The sequence below is a fragment of the Somniosus microcephalus genome, chromosome 3 (genome assembly GCF_052327205.1).
Source record: "Somniosus microcephalus isolate GS21.2 chromosome 3, FLI_Smic_1.0, whole genome shotgun sequence".
Classification (NCBI taxonomy): Eukaryota; Metazoa; Chordata; class Chondrichthyes; order Squaliformes; family Somniosidae; genus Somniosus; species Somniosus microcephalus.
In genome coordinates, this window is record NC_140989.1 from 38,279,283 (window position 1) to 38,295,949 (window position 16,667).

General features: G+C 43.5%; 1 protein-coding gene across 5 annotated transcripts in view; it reads right to left on the minus strand.

Annotated features, from left to right (window-relative positions):
• birc6 (baculoviral IAP repeat containing 6) overlaps window positions 1-16,667 on the minus strand; it is a 261,261-nt gene that overhangs the window by 68,176 nt on the left and 176,418 nt on the right. The window lies entirely within an intron of this gene.

The window sequence follows — 16,667 nt, forward strand, 5'->3', positions numbered from 1 at the left end:
AACAAATGTGCACTTTTCAGATCCTCAAGACATCTCAAAGGGCAGTTCACAGCCACAGAATTATTTCTAAAGTGCAGAGATTCATGTATCCAAAACAAATTAGCATGTGTTGCATTCAGTCCAACAGTTCGATTTAAAAGGAGGTACTGATAGTGAAAGACTTTGATATTCGTAATCTTCATGAAGCAATTCTGCAACACCAATTGCAGTTCGCGTGACTAAGATTTTGCAGGATGAGGTGTACAGTAATTGCAGTGGTTTCAAAGTTATGTTATTATTTCTAGCAGCTGCCCGAATGATTTGGGATGGTCCATATCCCCCAATGGGGAGTGAAACTGGCTCCGTGACCAGTAGAGGGCAGACACTACTGGTGCAGTTATCCACTACCCACTGACAGACCAAAGCCATTTTTTTTTTTTTTAAATGGTGTACAATGCCTCTTATTTTGACGGTTTGGCAACAACTTTGGATTTTTGGTGGTAAAGTAAGCATGCCATTATTTGGAGTTTGTTTCTTTTTTTGGAAATAGCATATACTTTAAGAAATTTAAGTAAAATCTTCACTAATAAGAAACGGTTCAGAGTTAGGAAGTTTTAAAAAATGAAAGGGATGACTCAAAGCTTAAAACAGCTTCAAATACTTAAATCCACAATATATATAGAAATTATGCTTCAGAGAATTTTCCACAATGCCGTTCTCCATCCTCATCACTGTTTCCACATTGTTAAAGATTGCAGTAAATCCACAAAACATCCAGGTTACAAAACTTTGAACTCAACACAAGGTTTCAAGCCCAATTGATTCTGGCGGGTGCCTTTAGAAAGTTATACACGGTGTGGAGATGCCGGAGTTGGACTGGGGTGGGCAAATGTAAGAAGTCACACAACACCAGGTTATAGTCCAACAGCTTTATTTGAAATCACAAGCTTTCGGAGCGCTGCTCCTTCGTCAGGTGACTTCACCTGACGAAGGAGCAGCGCTCCGAAAGCTTGTGATTTCAAATAAAGCTGTTGGACTATAACCTGGTGTTGTGTGACTTCTTAAAGTTATACACTGAAGAGAAGATCTGTTCTGCCAGCTAAATTTCAGATGCTGGATAGCTTCCATTGCAGGGGCTCACTCAAAGCATCAATTTTGTACATTTGCAATGGGATCTCATCTGACACGTCTACTTGGATTTTGCAGGAAACTTGTAGAACTATATGCCAACTGAGCTTTGTTAAGATTGAAAAGTATTTGAAACATTTTATTGGACGCACCAATTAATTTAAATTTTACCTGGGTTCTCCCCCCCAGATATTTGGTGCAGCTTTCTATCATGTGTCAGCCATGGCTTAGTTGATGAACTCTCAGCCTTCTGACTCAGGCGAGAGTGTTAAGTCCCATTCCAGAGACTTGAGCACAAAAATCTAGGCTGACACTCCAGTGCAGTACTGCACAGTCGGAGGTGCCGTCTTTTGGATGAGACGTTAAACCGAGGCCCCGTCTGCTGTCTCAGCTGATCGTAAGAGATCCCATGGCACTATTTCGAAGAGGTGAGTTATCCCTGGTGTCCTCAGAGTCATACAGCACAGAAAGATGCCCTTTGGCCCATCACGTCCACGCCGGCCATCAAGTCCTGTCTAATCTAATCCCATTTTCCAGCATTTGGTCCGTAGCCTTGTATGCTATGGCATTTCAAGTGCTCATCCAAATGCTTCTTGAATGTTGAGGGTTCCTGCCTCTACCACCCATTCAGGCAGTGAGTTCCAGATTCCAACCACCCTCTGGGTGAAAAAGTTTTTCCTCGAATCCCCTCTAAACCTCCTGCCCCTCACCTTGAATCTATGCCCCCTTGTTATTGACCCCTCTACTAAGGGGAAAGGTTCCTTTCTATCTACCCCCCGCATAATTTTGTATACCTCAATCAGGTCCCCCCTCAGCCTTCTCTGCTCCAAGGAAAACAACCCCAGCCTGTCCAGTCTTTCTTCAGAGCTGAAGCGCTCCAGCCCAGATAACATCCTGGTAAATCTCCTCTGCACCCACTCCAAAGCAATCACATCCTTCCTATAGTGTGGCGACCAGAACTGCACACAGTACTCCAGCTGTGGCCGTACTAGCGTTTTGTACAGCTCCATCATAACCTCCCTGCTCTTATATTCTATGCCTCGGCTAATGAAGGCAAGTATCCCATATGCCCCCCTAACCACCTTATCCACCTGTTCTGCTGCCTTCAGGGATCTATGTACATGCACACCAAGGTCCCTCTGATCCTCTGTCTTTCCTAGGGTCTTACCATTCATTGTGTATTCCAATGCCTTGTTAGTCCATCCAAAATGCATCACCTCTCACTTTTCAGGGTTAAATTCCATTTGCCACTGTTCCGCCCATCTGACCAACCCATCTATATCGTCCTGTAGCCTGAGGCTTCCCTCCTCGCTATTTACCACCCCACCAATTTGCGTGTCATCTGCAAACTTACTGATCATACCATTTACATTCACATCCAAATCATTAATGTAGACCACAAACAGCAAGGGACTCAGCACCGATCCCTGCGGTATCCCACTGGACACAGGCTTCCAGTCACAAAAACAACGTTCCACCATCACCCTCTGCCTTCTGCCACTAAGCCAGTTTTGGATCCAATGTGCCAAGGCACCCTGGATCCCATGGGCTCTTACCTTCCTGACCAGTCTCCTATGCGGGACTTTATCAAAAGCCTTACTGAAATCCATGTAAACCACATCCACTGCACTACCCTCATCCACACACCTAGTCACCCCCTCGAAAAATTCAATCAAATTGGTCAGACATGATCTTCCCTTGACAAAGCCATGCTGGCTATCCCTAATTAATCCTTGCCTCTCCAAGTGGAGACTAATTTTGTCCCTCAAAATTTTTTCCAATAATTTCCCTACCACTGATGTTAGGCTCACTGGACTGTAATTACCTGGTTTATCCCTACTACCCTTCTTGAATAATGGTACTACGTTAGCTGTTCTCCAGTCCTCTGGCACATCCCCTGTGGCCAGAGAGGTTCTGAAAATTTGTGCCAGAGCCCCTGCAATCTCCTCCTTTGCCTCACATAGTAGCCTGGGATACATCTCGTCTGGGCCTGGGGATTTATCCACTTTTAAGCCTGCTAAAACCGCTAGTACCTCCTCCCTCTCGATGCTAATATGTTCAAGTATATCACAGTCCCCCTGCCCGATTTCTATGTCCACATCGTCCTTCTCCATAGTGAACACAGATGCAAAAAATTCATTTAAAACCCCACCTACATCCTCTGGCTCCACACACAGATTGCCACTTTGGTCCCTAATGGGCCCTACTCTTTCCTAGTTATCCTCTTGCCCTTAATATACTTATAAAACACCGTAGGATTTTTCCTTTATTTTGTTCGCCAGTGTTATTTCATGGCCCCTCCTCGCTCTCCTAATTTCTTTTTTAAGTATCCCCCTGCACTTTTTATACTCCTCTAGGGCTTCCTGTCTTTCGTCCTTTGTATCTGCCAAAAGCCCCCCTTTTTTTTCCCTAATCCATTCTCATATATCCCTTGACATCCAGGGTTCCCTGGGCTTGTTGGTCCCACCTTTGACCTTTACGGGAACATGTTGCCATTGTACTCTCTCGATTTCCTTTCTGAAAGACTCCCATTGCTCCGATGTGGATTTTCCTTCAAGTAGCTGATCCCAGTCCACATTGGCCAGATCCTGCCTTATCATATTAAATTCGGCCTTCACCCAATTTAGAACCTTTATTTCCGGTCCATCCTTGTCCTTTTCCATGACTACCTTAAATCTCACCGAATTATGGTCACTGTCACCAAAGTGCTCACCTACTAACACTTCTACCACTTGCCCGGCCACATTCCCTAGAGCACCGCCCCCTCTCTTGTAGGACTTTCTACATGCTGGCTCAAAAAGCTCTCCTGGATGCACTTTAAGAATTCTGCACCCTTGAAGCCTTTCACACTCTGAATATCCCAGTTAATATTGGGGAAGTTGAAATCCCCCACTATAATTACCCTATTATTTGCAAACTTCTCTGAGATTTGCCTACATATCTGTTCCTCTATCTCCCCCTGGCTGTTTGGGGGCCTATAGTACACTCCCAGCAAAGTGCTAGCCCCCTTTTTGTTTCTAAGTTCAACCCATATGGCCTCATTAGAGGAACCTGTTAATATATCATCCCTCCTTACAGCAGTAATTGTCTCCTTAATTAATATTGCGACACCCCCTCCTCTTTTACCGCCCCCCCCCCCCCCGCCGTCTCGCCTGAAGATTCTATACCCTGGAATATTGAGCTGCCAGTCTTGCCCCTCCCTCAACCATGTCTCCGTGATAGCAACAATGTCATACTCCCATGTGTTCATCAACAACTTCAGTTCATCCACCTTATTCGTAAGACTCCTTGCATTAAAATAAATGCCATTTAGCCTTGCCCTACTCCCTTGTGCCGTTACATATTTGCTCTGCCTTCCAGTCTGACATTTTTTCCTCTATATTTGGCTGTACATCACCCCCTATTATAGCTCCACTCTGTATCCCATCCCCCCTGCCAAGTTAGTTTAAACCCCCCCGAACAGTGCTAGTAAACCTCCCCGCAAGGATATTTGTCCCTTTCTGGTTCAGGTGCAACCCATCCGACTTGTACAAGTCCCACCTTCCCCAGAAGCAGGCCCAGTGATCCAGGAAACTAAAGCCCTCCCTCCTGCACCAACTCTTTAGCCACGCATTCATCTGCTCTATCCTCCTATTCCTATACTCACTAGCACGTGGCACTGGGAGTAATCCAGAGATTACAACCTTTGAGGTCCTGCTCTTTAATCTGCTCCCTAGCTCCCTAAATTCTTGCTGCAGGACCTCATCCCTCTTCCTACCTATGTCATTGGTCCCAATGTGAACCACGACCTCTGACTGTTCACCCTCCCACTTCAGAATGCCCTGCAGCCGTTCAGTGACATCCTGGACCCTGGCACCAGGGAGGCAACAAACCATCCTGGAGTCACGTCTACGGCCACAGAAACGCCTATCTGTTCCCCTTACGATAGAATCCCCTACCACTATTGCTCTCCCACTCTTTTTCCTCCCTTCCTGAGCAGCAGAAGCACCCCTGGTGCCAGGAAGTTGGCTGCTGCTGCCTTCCTCTGGTAAGTCATCCCCCTCATCCTGGCCAATATTTATCCCTCAATCAACATAACAAAAACAGATTATCTGGTCATTATCACATTGCTGTTTGTGGGAGCTTGTGTGCAAATTGGTTGCTGTGTTTTCTACATTACAATAGTGACTACACTTCAAAAGCACTTTGGGACATCTGGTGGTTATGAAAGGCGCTATGTAAATGCAAGTCTTTATCTCCCCCATCTTTTTTCATAAAGTAACTCATGAAATTTGGGTACGTGAGGCACAATATAATCCAATAGCTGCTTGCTATAAATAACAAAGGTTATTAGCTACTAATTATAAACCATGCTGATGAAGGCAGATACTCTTAAAACTAGCTGTACAGCGGAGGCCCAAACGATTAATTTTTGCTCGAGTAGAAATCAACTCCTTAGATTGAAGGTACTAAAAAAACTAATACACCTTGACTTTGATGAAACACCCTATTAAAGGACTGTGATGTATTGGAATGGTCAGAAAACTTGTTTTATTACACCTACCACTGAATTATTATATTTGCAGAAATGACAACAAATTGCCTTTTAGGAATGCTGACGGTTCTGTTTTTGTTGGAATGCTTGTGATTGATCGCATTACTTGTATTTTTTTTTTTTTTAAATGCCAAATTTACAGCTTCAACGCGAGTCATTTTTAAACAGGGCAGATTTACAAGGGTTCAATCAAGAAGTCCACCTCAAATCGCAGAACAATGCACTCGGTTACATTTTGTTTCACTTGGACAAGAATTATGTTTGCATACAATGTGAGTAACATTAAGAACAAGTGCAAAACCAATTTATTTAAAAATATCTTTGTATCCAGCTCATGGCAGTTAGATCCGAACTCAAAATACAGGAAACTTTCGATTAACCGGCACCTAAATAACCAGAAATGTCGGTTAACCGGCAGAATTCAGGAGTAGGTTCAGGTAGCTTTTATTACTTTTTTTTTTACTCCATTTGTTGCTGTGCAAGGGTGTGGCTGCAGCTGTTGCTAAGCTACAGAGACGCTTGAAACTTGTGGCCATTGTTCTGAAGCCACAGGGTTTGTTGCTTTATACGGAGCTTTCAGCTCCGTATCTTTTACTATAGCTTTCGGTTATCCGGAATTTTTGATGAACCGGCACCACGTCGGTCCCGTCCGTGCCGGATAAAAAAAGTTTCCTGTACTGAGCAGTTGAATATTACAATCAAAGATTTGAAATTGTTAGTATTTTGCCAGAACTAATTGGAAACCTACCTGGACGTATTATGCAGTTAAGTTCATATATTAATACGGAGCTGTGCTGACTTTGCTGTGATAAACTGTACAAATCAATTAAGCATCAGACTTAATGAACAAATCTACTTCTAATCAGGCTATGGAGCCTCCGCATACATCGATTCTACACAGAACTGGCAGAGGTTATTAACTGGGAACGACTGCTTTAATTCGCAGAAGCAGCAGCATAAAAATTAATTCTTCCTCCATTCATAATAAACAGGCCATCTAAAACAACAACAACTTGCGTTTATAGAACAGAGTGACTACTGCCAATGAACAGGAAGCTGATTTCGATGACAGGAAGCTGTGCAGAATTGTTCTGCGCATTAATCTGGAAATGCCGATGATGTTTCTGCTTGGCCCGCTCCCCATTCCCGTCATTTCAGCCCCACGCCCCACTCCCGACATTTTTTCCCAGGCGCTGAAGCGAACAAGCAAAAAAACTACGCATGCGCAACTATTTCCGGTTCGTTGGCAGCAGTTGCACCCTTTATACAATGCCTTCAACGTAGTAAAACGTCCCAAGGGGCTTCACAGGAGCGTTAACACACAAAATCTGACAGCGAGCCACACAAGGAGATTTTAGGGCAGCTTGGTCAACGACGTAGGTTTTAAGGAGCGTCTTAAAAGGAGGTTGAGGGAGGGAATTCCAGAACTTAAGGAACACAAAGGAAACACTGCAATACTGCCCATACCCCAGAGATGCTATCCATATTTGTGATATTGTCCCAACTGTTGCCGCACACAAGGCCAGGCCACAATCAGCTTCTACTGTTGTCAACAGTTTGCTCTGTTGCCACTAAGCCACAAAAAAGTTCTTTAATAAGTCTAAGGTTGGCTGAGTTAGTAGCAATCTTGCCCGAGTTAGAAGGTTGTACGTTCAAGCCCCATTCCAGGACTTGAGCACGTGCTTAACCTAGGCTGACACTCCAGTGCAGTACTGAAGGAATGAGAAGTTAAAATATGGTCCTACATGCTTGTTCTGGTGGTGGTTCAGGTGGGCTCACAAGATCCCATAGCATTAATCAGAGAGGAGTAGCAGATTATCCTGGTATCCTCAATCGACACCACCCACAGATTAACATACTACTCACCTCAAATGCTGTTTGCAGGAACTTACTGGTGTATAGAAAGACAATGCACTCGCATTGTTCCTGGGTGACACTAAACCGCTGGAAGCAGCATCCTAGTATTCTGCCCATTCTCTTTTTGAATGGCAGCTCACTTACTTGTATCTGAAGGTTGAACTAAATGCAGATATTTTGGTACAAAAATGAGACCGCTCATCCCTGTTGCCTTTCGGTGATGGGTTTCTCGCCAGAGCAATCTACGCTAATCCCATTTCCCGGTGTAAATATTTGATCTCCCCAGCTGCCCTGAAAGCAACACATTTATTGCTCATCCCTAGTTGCCCTGGGGTGATGATATGGGCCTTTGTACAACTGAGTGGCCTGTTCTCAAGACTCACACATGCAGTGTGGACGAGAGTCATGTCTGGGGCCAGATTGCTTTGGAGAGGGTGCAGAGGAGATTCACCAGGATGTTACCTGGGCTGGAGCGCTTCAGCTATGAAGAGAGACTGGACAGGCTGGGGTTGTTTTCCTTGGAGCAGAGAAGGCTGAGGGGGGACCTGATTGAGGTGTACAAAATTATGAGGGGCATAGATAGGGTAGATAGAAAGGAACTTTTCCCCTTAGTAGAGGGGTCAATAACCAGGGGGCATAGTTTCAAGTTAAGGGCCAGGAGGTTTAGAGGGGATTTGAGGAAGAACTTTTTCACCCAGAGGGTGGTTGGAATCTGGAACTCACTGCCTGAAAGGGTGGTAGAGTCAGGGACCCTCACAACATTCAAGAAGCATTTGGATGAGCACTTGAAATGCCATAGCATACAAGGCTACAGACCAAATGCTGGAAAATGGGATTAGATTAGACAGGGCTTGATGGCCGGCACGGACACGATGGGCCTCTTTCTGTGCTGTATAACTCTATGACCAGGTAGGGGTGAACATTGGTAAATCAGTCAGTCATCATGTTCTTACAACAATCTGGCAGCTTTAATGACCATTTCTTTCGGTGCTAGCCACACATTACCAGATATATTGAGTTTAATTTCTCAACTTGCCATGGGATTTCAACTCATGACCTCTCAGTTGCGAGTCCAGTAATGAAACCGCTACACTACTATACCAAAACTGTGGGCAATACCACAGCTAAAATAACCAATCCAAGAGTCCCAAGTAGCTGACTTGCTGTCTTTCTGGCCACGGAGCTTCGGTTCTCCCAGTAAATTAAAATGATAGACATATAAAAAGTTAGAACTGAAATATAAAGCTAGAACTGAAATTGCACAGCAGTACATGGACATTAATCTAAGACAAGGTAATTAGGCTTATCTGAAATGTAAAAAAGTTCCAAGGGGACCCAATAATTTGATCAAGGCCAAGAAGAAGTTGAGAGAATGAGTCTGTTCTAGGTGCAGGAACCAGCAGATGTCACCTTACTAGACAGCCACGAGCTGAAGCATTACGTTGCTCCAGCTAACAGCATATTGAACTACTCCAGGGATAAGTAAACTGAAAGATTCAGTCGACTGAAATTCTTCCAAGTTATTTCACAGCATAAGTAATACACAAATGAATTCTAATGAACTGTTGCGAGTATTTACAACAGCCTATGTACTTTATATTTGGCAACTGCCAGTACCTTGCAAAAGGATAGCCCCTGCCATTGCGGAATAAAGAGTCAAAGTCAGGGCCACTTGCTGTTCTCTCAAATGGTCGCACATGAATGAAGCAAGTGAGCGACCATGCCCAATGACCTAGGGTTTTTACATCAGCCTGTACTGGCTGTCAATACTACTACATGTTTTCAAAAAAAAAGTGACTAGCTTTCTAACAATGGTGAGAAACCCTTTTCCCCCTGGGCTTACAGAGTGCCCCCCAATAATCAGCACTATTGCGGTCAGTGAGCTTGCTGTACATGTTGCAGAGCAAAAAAAAGTTTTCCAGCGCTAAACTGCGAGCGAGTGTAACTGGATCAGTAAAACAGATACTTTACCATTTGTCACTTTAAAAGGTTCCTAGAGAACAAAGCTGGATTCAATAGTTCCAAAATATTCATCATAAAACGTTGCAGAGAACATTTTCATCAGGCAGCAGCGAGAGGTCATACACGTGTGTGTAATGAGGCTTTTCTGAAATCTTCTCGCGGCAGCACAGCAATATACCCATCTAATTACTGAAGTATTCAGTAGGTGCATTAATAAAACAAGCATTTTCATCCGTGCATTTCTCCCATGAAGGGCATGGTTACTGTATCAACAGTGCTCTTAACCATACAAGATATCGTTAAACACTTTCCTACAGACGGTTACATTCCTGACAATGAAGCATTAACCATCTGCCTCGACTGTCATTACCGCTGTAAATCGAGCCCTTGAAATAATTTTCCTTCCTCCAAATTTTGTGATCATTGGGAAACATCATAAAATCTAGTCGATAATTTGCAATTCCTCCCTTACTGCCTTCCTCAATCTACGTCAACCCTTAAAATGACAAATACAGTCAAACAATTAAACCTGTGTTTCGTTCCTTTCAAAGCAGATTAAAAATGTTACATTAAGCCACAAAATAAAATGCTTGTATGGAGCTGCAGCAATATTTCAGCAGACTGTTAATTACAAAGCACGGGATGAAAAAAAAATCCAGGGGCTGTCCGTCAGCCTGTGTCCTACAGAGAGCGGTTCTTTAGCAATAAAAAGCCCCAAGGAGGTCAATATTTTCCTCAAAATTATCTAAGAAACATTATTGTTCATTCCCTCACTAAAAAGGTGCTATGCACGACAACGGCAGTTTGCATTGTAATGCTGTGCACAGATTTTGCAAGGGTGGTTTGTAGCTCTTGCCTTATTCATTCAGTGCCAAGTGCATATTTAATCAGTGTCAGACCGCACCAATGTATGGAACGAAGCCACTCATTATAATCCTCATATGCGATTCACAGTTATGCAATATTTAAAGATTCCCAGAAGTGCACAGCTTTGACTAATATGCGCTCAGGTGCGCTTCTCCGAAAAGAGCAAACGCCTTCTCATTTCTAAGCGACGGCTCTGCTGCTCAGCTGTAATTGAATCTATGGTTTACTGCATTTGAAGTCACAGCATGAAACCCTCTTCAGATGGCTGGCAAGAGACATTTTCAGAATGCTCATTTGGAAGAAAGTCTTCAGTACACTAATGAAAAAGTGGATGGAGCTCTCCGCACTTTGCTCACCGACTGCAGCTGCCGTGTGTGCCTCACCAGGTTTCTGCCACTGAATAGCTACCGTTATGTTTGGGTAATGGTAAAAAAAAACCTTCACTCCCTTTAAAAGAGGAAGAATTGCGTGGAGAATCAATGCAGCGAGACATCATCTTTTGGCCTCAAAAGGGGATTACCGGTGCCTAATGCCCGTTCCTGAAACCTTGTAAACCATTTCTACAACTGGCAAATCATATTTGTTTTCCAACACTGAACAGCGCTCCATGCAGATACAAAGCTGCAACAAATCTGAAGGGGCTCAGAGCATGCCGATGCATTTTCATTCCTGATGAAGTGTGGGGTAAGGTTTTCTTTTTCTAAAACAATCACCGAACTGTAAAAAAAAAAATGTATGGTGTATTTAAACCTATAAATTATAAACAGTTATAGTGGCTTTTAAAAAAAAAATTGCTATATGTCTTCATTCTCAAGGACAATGGTGTCTTTACTAAACTGATGTTATAAAAAAGTAATACTGCAAAATATATGTGTGCCCTTAATGACTTGGGGTTCAACAAACCAAACCACCCGAGGTGGAAGCTACAGAGGAGACTAATTTAGCAGATACAGAAACCGACAAGAACATGGAAGAATCATTTGTGTGATCAACAATCACCTTCAGATATCTTTCTGCAGGACGATGCAGCCTCATTAGGTGACATTAAGATTCGGAATCTTCTCAAGTGCAAACAAGTGACAATGTTTTTCTACTGGAATGGTGACGGCTTAAAAACTGACTAGGAAAATTTATGTGAACTGGAAATACCGTAACATTGTTATTTCGGAATCTGATCTGCCTGGACTACATCCTTAAACACTTCCAAACGTGCGGCAAGATCGACGAACAACAAGAGTGAGCTATTGTCACAAGGAAACGTGCAGAATCTTCCAGGAGTTGTCATTTTGATTACAACTGACTGAGAAAACTGGGACTGGGGGGGGGGGGGGGGGGGGGAGGAGCACTGCCTGGAACTATATCATAACATTAGTACAGCAAATAATAAATGCTCAGTAAAGTAATGCTTTATGTACTTTACCTCAGCAGGCAGCTGCTGGATTAGTGCTGAAAACATTGACTGCAAAAATGGGCATCTCTGCCATCACTGAAGCAGAGGAAGTGAGAATCCAAGGAGAGAAAGAAGAGAGAGAGGAATCTATTCTTGCTCTGCTGGGAATAGTAGGAACAATCCTAAATCTGCTTGTGATCATCTTTGTGTATATCTATGCTACATTCTGAAAGCTCGCAAGCTAGTGAAAAGCAATAAGCTACTACCAAAAAGTTCTTCAGACTGCATCTGTTCAACATGAGGTATGCTCAAACAAGCATTATCCAACCCTCAGAAAAATCAATACTTCAGCATCTGACTAAATAACTTACACTGACAATGTGGAACACCTGTCAACTGGAATTGTGTAACAAACTAATACAACAAATGGGCATTACATGGGTAGCCATCTATCACTTGGCATGTGCAAAACAAAATGAAAGCAGGTGCCAAAAAAGGATCGATACCAAAATATCAGTGAACTGCAAACGGCATCATGATATTTAAAAATGAATACAGCTTGAGCTTTGAGAAAATGCACTTGTGCATTAAAACAGAAAATCTGTACAAGGTTTCTCTCAAAATTTGTCTGCAGTGTTTGGATTCTCAGCATTCGTTGCTGGGAATGATTGCAGCAAAAAGAGAAGAGGATAAGTGCACGGCAGAATAAAAGTTGCTTTTCCAAAAATATCTTAAATGTCTAAAGATGACATCTCAATATGGGTACCAGACTTTAAACTATTTTGTTCCATAACCTTGCAAAATTTGCTGTTCGGGACAAGTCTTCTGTATTCTGCTAAACTGCTGGTTGTAACTCGTCATTTATGACAATTTGATAAAACTCAAGGGACTAAATTAGCCAATAACTCAATTCAACTTTAAAAATGTTATAGTTACATTATGCTTAGTCAACTTTTTGAAAGGTGGCCAGTCAAAAGGCATACACTTATAGATTATACCGCAATAAAAATCTGATGTAAACATTGTGTGTCTGCGACCATACATTAAGGAAATAGCTAACGAGCTTTGTGATCTCTATAAAGCGGTGCATTATTTAAAGGTAGTTATCAGAGGAGTTATGTCCGGCAGGGAAAGGGGACACAAGGATGGAGTGGGATGCCCCAATGATTGATGTTGGGATACTACTGTTTCTAATTCAGATCAATGACCGACTCAAAAACCCAACAAAAATTGGTCAAATTTTCAGATGATATTAAACTAGGATGGGCAGTTGGATCAGAGGAGGCTGTTCGGAAATGACACAAGGAGTTGGACACGTGGGTAGACAATGACAGACACATTTAATACAGACAAATGTGAAGTACTGCATATAGGAAGGGATAATGGTCAGTACACATACTCCGTGAATGGTGTTGAAACAGGTAAGAATGAAGTTGGAAAAAGATCTAGGAATCTTAGTTAACTCAGCACTCAGTGTCCAACCAGTGGAGAGCAACTATCAACAAAACCAATAGGATGTTGACCTATAGAGCCACAACAGTAGAATACCAGTCAGAGGAAGTCACGATGAAACTGTACAGTGCTCTGGTCAGACCACACCTTCAGTACTGGCCATCAAGACACAAGGCAGATAATTAAGTGCTGGAAGCAGTCCAAAGAGCAACAACAAGGCTGATCCTTCGACTTAAAGGTCTGCATTATGAGTAAAGACTGGAGAAACCTGTGTTTGTCAGCTTTGAAAGAATGTGTCCAGGAGGTGATCTTAGAAGTACAAGATAGTAAACGGTATGAGAAAGGTAAATTCTGAAAATTATTTTATCCTACTCTTTGCCGTTTAATTTAAAGGGTCACAGGCTCACACTAGTAAAAGGCAAACTTAGAACTGATAGAAGTTGTTCGTTTTCCACAGTGATCAACACATGGAATGGAATAGCAGATAGACTAGTGGAGACAAGAACTCTGGAATCATTTAAGAATCAACTGGATGATGCAAAGATGGGATTTTAGGTTCAATCTGACTGAATCAATTAAGACTGGATAAATAGCCTGCTTGCAAACATGGCAGCCAATTTGTGCACAGTAAGATCGCCTACATTAATGGGATAAATGACCAAATAATCTGTTTAGTGACGTTGGTTGAGGAATAAATGTTGTCCGGGACACAAGAATTCTCATCATCTTTGAAAAGTGCCATGGGAACTTCTACGTCCCTGAGAAGTTGATGGGGCCTCAGATTAACGTCTCATCTGAAAGACAGCACCTCTGACAGTGCATCACTCCTTCAACACTGCACTGAACTGACAGCCTAAATGATGTGCTCCAGACTAGAGTAGGGATTGAACCCACCACCTCTGACTTTGGGGGGGGGGGGGGGGGGGGGGGGAGGGGAGTGAGTGCTGCAGAGCCAAGGCTGATTCATGGTAGTGAAGTGAAGTGATTTAGAGAGGGAGTTTGAGTGGAGGGCCAAGATAACAGATAGATCTGCCACCAAAGGTGGAGTGGAAGGAAGGTGTAAGAGCTGAGGTGAGCAATGTAGCAGGGGTGGAAAGAGATATTTTTAAATGATGGATAGAGTATGGAGTCTGAAACTCGGAACATATTGTGTAAATACTTGCTAGTTTACACAGCTCTAAAGACTTTTACTTTTCAGGACTGCTTTCAGAGGCAAGCATGTCATCAAAAGCAACACGTTAAATAAAATGATAGCACTGCTGTCAGAGGCATCAACATTTCTCAAGGAGGAGCTTTTAACTGGTGCCTATGACTACTGGGTGCTGCTGGTAGCCTTCGAACTACCTAGAATTTATGTTTGATCACAGCCAAGCTAACCTTCCAGCCCATGTTACACTCCAGTAATGCACTTTTAGCATTGCTGGCATTTAAGGACTTTTTCACCCAACTTCAGAAAAACTCTTGGCTCAACTGAAAGTGTGATTTTTAATTAGCACATGTGCAGTTTATCAGTTGCCAAATCTGTCACTCAGTTTGAACGGGTCAAATTTGGCAAGGGAACCATGTTACATCCACTGTAATACAAATGGGGGTCAAACTGTTTACCTGCATTTTAAAGAGGTCTTAAGTGTAATTGATGCAACATAAAAACATTGTATTTTATTTTTGGAGGTCATCTGATTATTGGAGCTATTGTGAGATTGAAGTGGCCGTCATGTGTGGGGCGAGAACGTCAGTCAAATGCAGTATCAGGCTGACTGAATCTCAGTTCTGAGAAAGTCTATTTATTAAACTGCCACAAATATTTGGCAATTTTTAATAGATTTTGTGAAGTTTAGGAATTGCTTACATTTGATTTTTCCATCAGCTTTTAATTAATTCACATAAAAATAACATTAAATAGCTGCTATATGGTACAATTTTAAAGGAGGTGCAAGAACAGAGACATTTGGCGATGCTTGTGCACAAACCTTTGAAGGCGGCAGGACAGGTTAACAAAGCAGTTAAAGCATAGGGGACCCTGGGCTTTATAAATAGAGGCATAGAGTACAAAAGCCAGGAAGTTATGCTAAATAACAACAGAAAATGCTAGAAAAACTCAGCAGGCCAGGCAACATCCGTGAAGAGAGAAATAGAGTCAACATTTCAGGTCGAAACCCTTCGTCAGGACTGAAAAAACACAGGAAATGAAACAGATTAAAAGGCCAGTTTGGGGGCTGGGAAATGGGGCTGAGAGAACAAAAGAGAAGTGAAGAGACATTAAGAGGTATTCAAAACGAGACGAGATGGTGATCGGACTAGTGGAGGCAAAAGACGGCTCTAGATTAGGTGTGAAATGCACTGGCAGAATGGGAGACAGCTGCCATGTGGGAGAGAAAAAAAGGGGGAAGGGGCAAAACAAAGGTGTGGATAAAAAAATACGTAGAAATGTAATAGGGGCCGAGGTTATGATCTGAAATTGTTGAACTCGATATTGAGTCCGGAAGGCTGTAAAGTGCCTAATCGGAAGTTGAGGCGCTGTTCCTTCAGCTTACGCTGGGTTTCCGTGGAACAATGCAAGAGCCCGAGTATGGCGAGGTCGGAGTGGGAATGGGGCAGTGAATTAAAATGACAGGCGACTGGAACTTCGGGGTCACCCTTACGGACTGAACGGAGGTGTTCCGCAAAGCAGTCACCCAATCTGCGTTTGGTCTCCCCAATGTAGAGGAGACCACATCGTGAGCAGCGAATACAGTATACTAGATTGCAAGATGTACAAGTAAATCACTGTTTCACCTGGAAGGGGTGTTTGGGGCCCTGGACAGTGGGAAGGGGCGAGGTATAAGGGCAGGTGTTGCATCTCCTGCGCTTGCACGGGAAGGTGCCGGGCGAAGGGGAAGGGGTGCTGGGGGTGATAGAGGAGTGGACTAGGGTGTCTCGGAGGGAGCGGTCCCTACGGAATGCTAAAAGGGGAGATGCATTTGGTGGTGGGATCACGTTGGAGGTGGCGGAAAATGATCCGTTAAATGCGGAGGCTGGTGGGGTGAAAGGTGAGGACAAGGGGATCCCTATCGTGGTTCCGGGAGGGAGGGGCAGGGGTGAGGGCAGAAGCGCGGGAGATAGAACAGACATGGTCAAGGGCCGTGTCAACCACAGTAGAGGGGAATCCTCGGTTGAGGAAAAAGGAAGACATGTCGGAAGCACTGGTGTGGAAAGTGGCATCGTCGGAGCAGATGCGGCGGAGATGGAGAAACTGGGAGAATGGAATAGAGTCCTTACAGGAGGTAGGGTGGGAGGAAGTGTAGTCGTCAGTGGGCTTGTAGTGAATGTTGGTCAATAACCTATCCCCAGAGATGGAGACGGAGCAGTCAAGGAAGGGAAGGGAAGAGTCAGAGATGGACCACGTGAAGGTGAGGGAAGGGTGGAAATTGGAGGCAAAGTGAATGAAATTGTCTTGTTCAGGGCGAGAGCAGGAAATGGCACCAATACAGTCATCAATGTACCGGAAAAAGAGGTGAG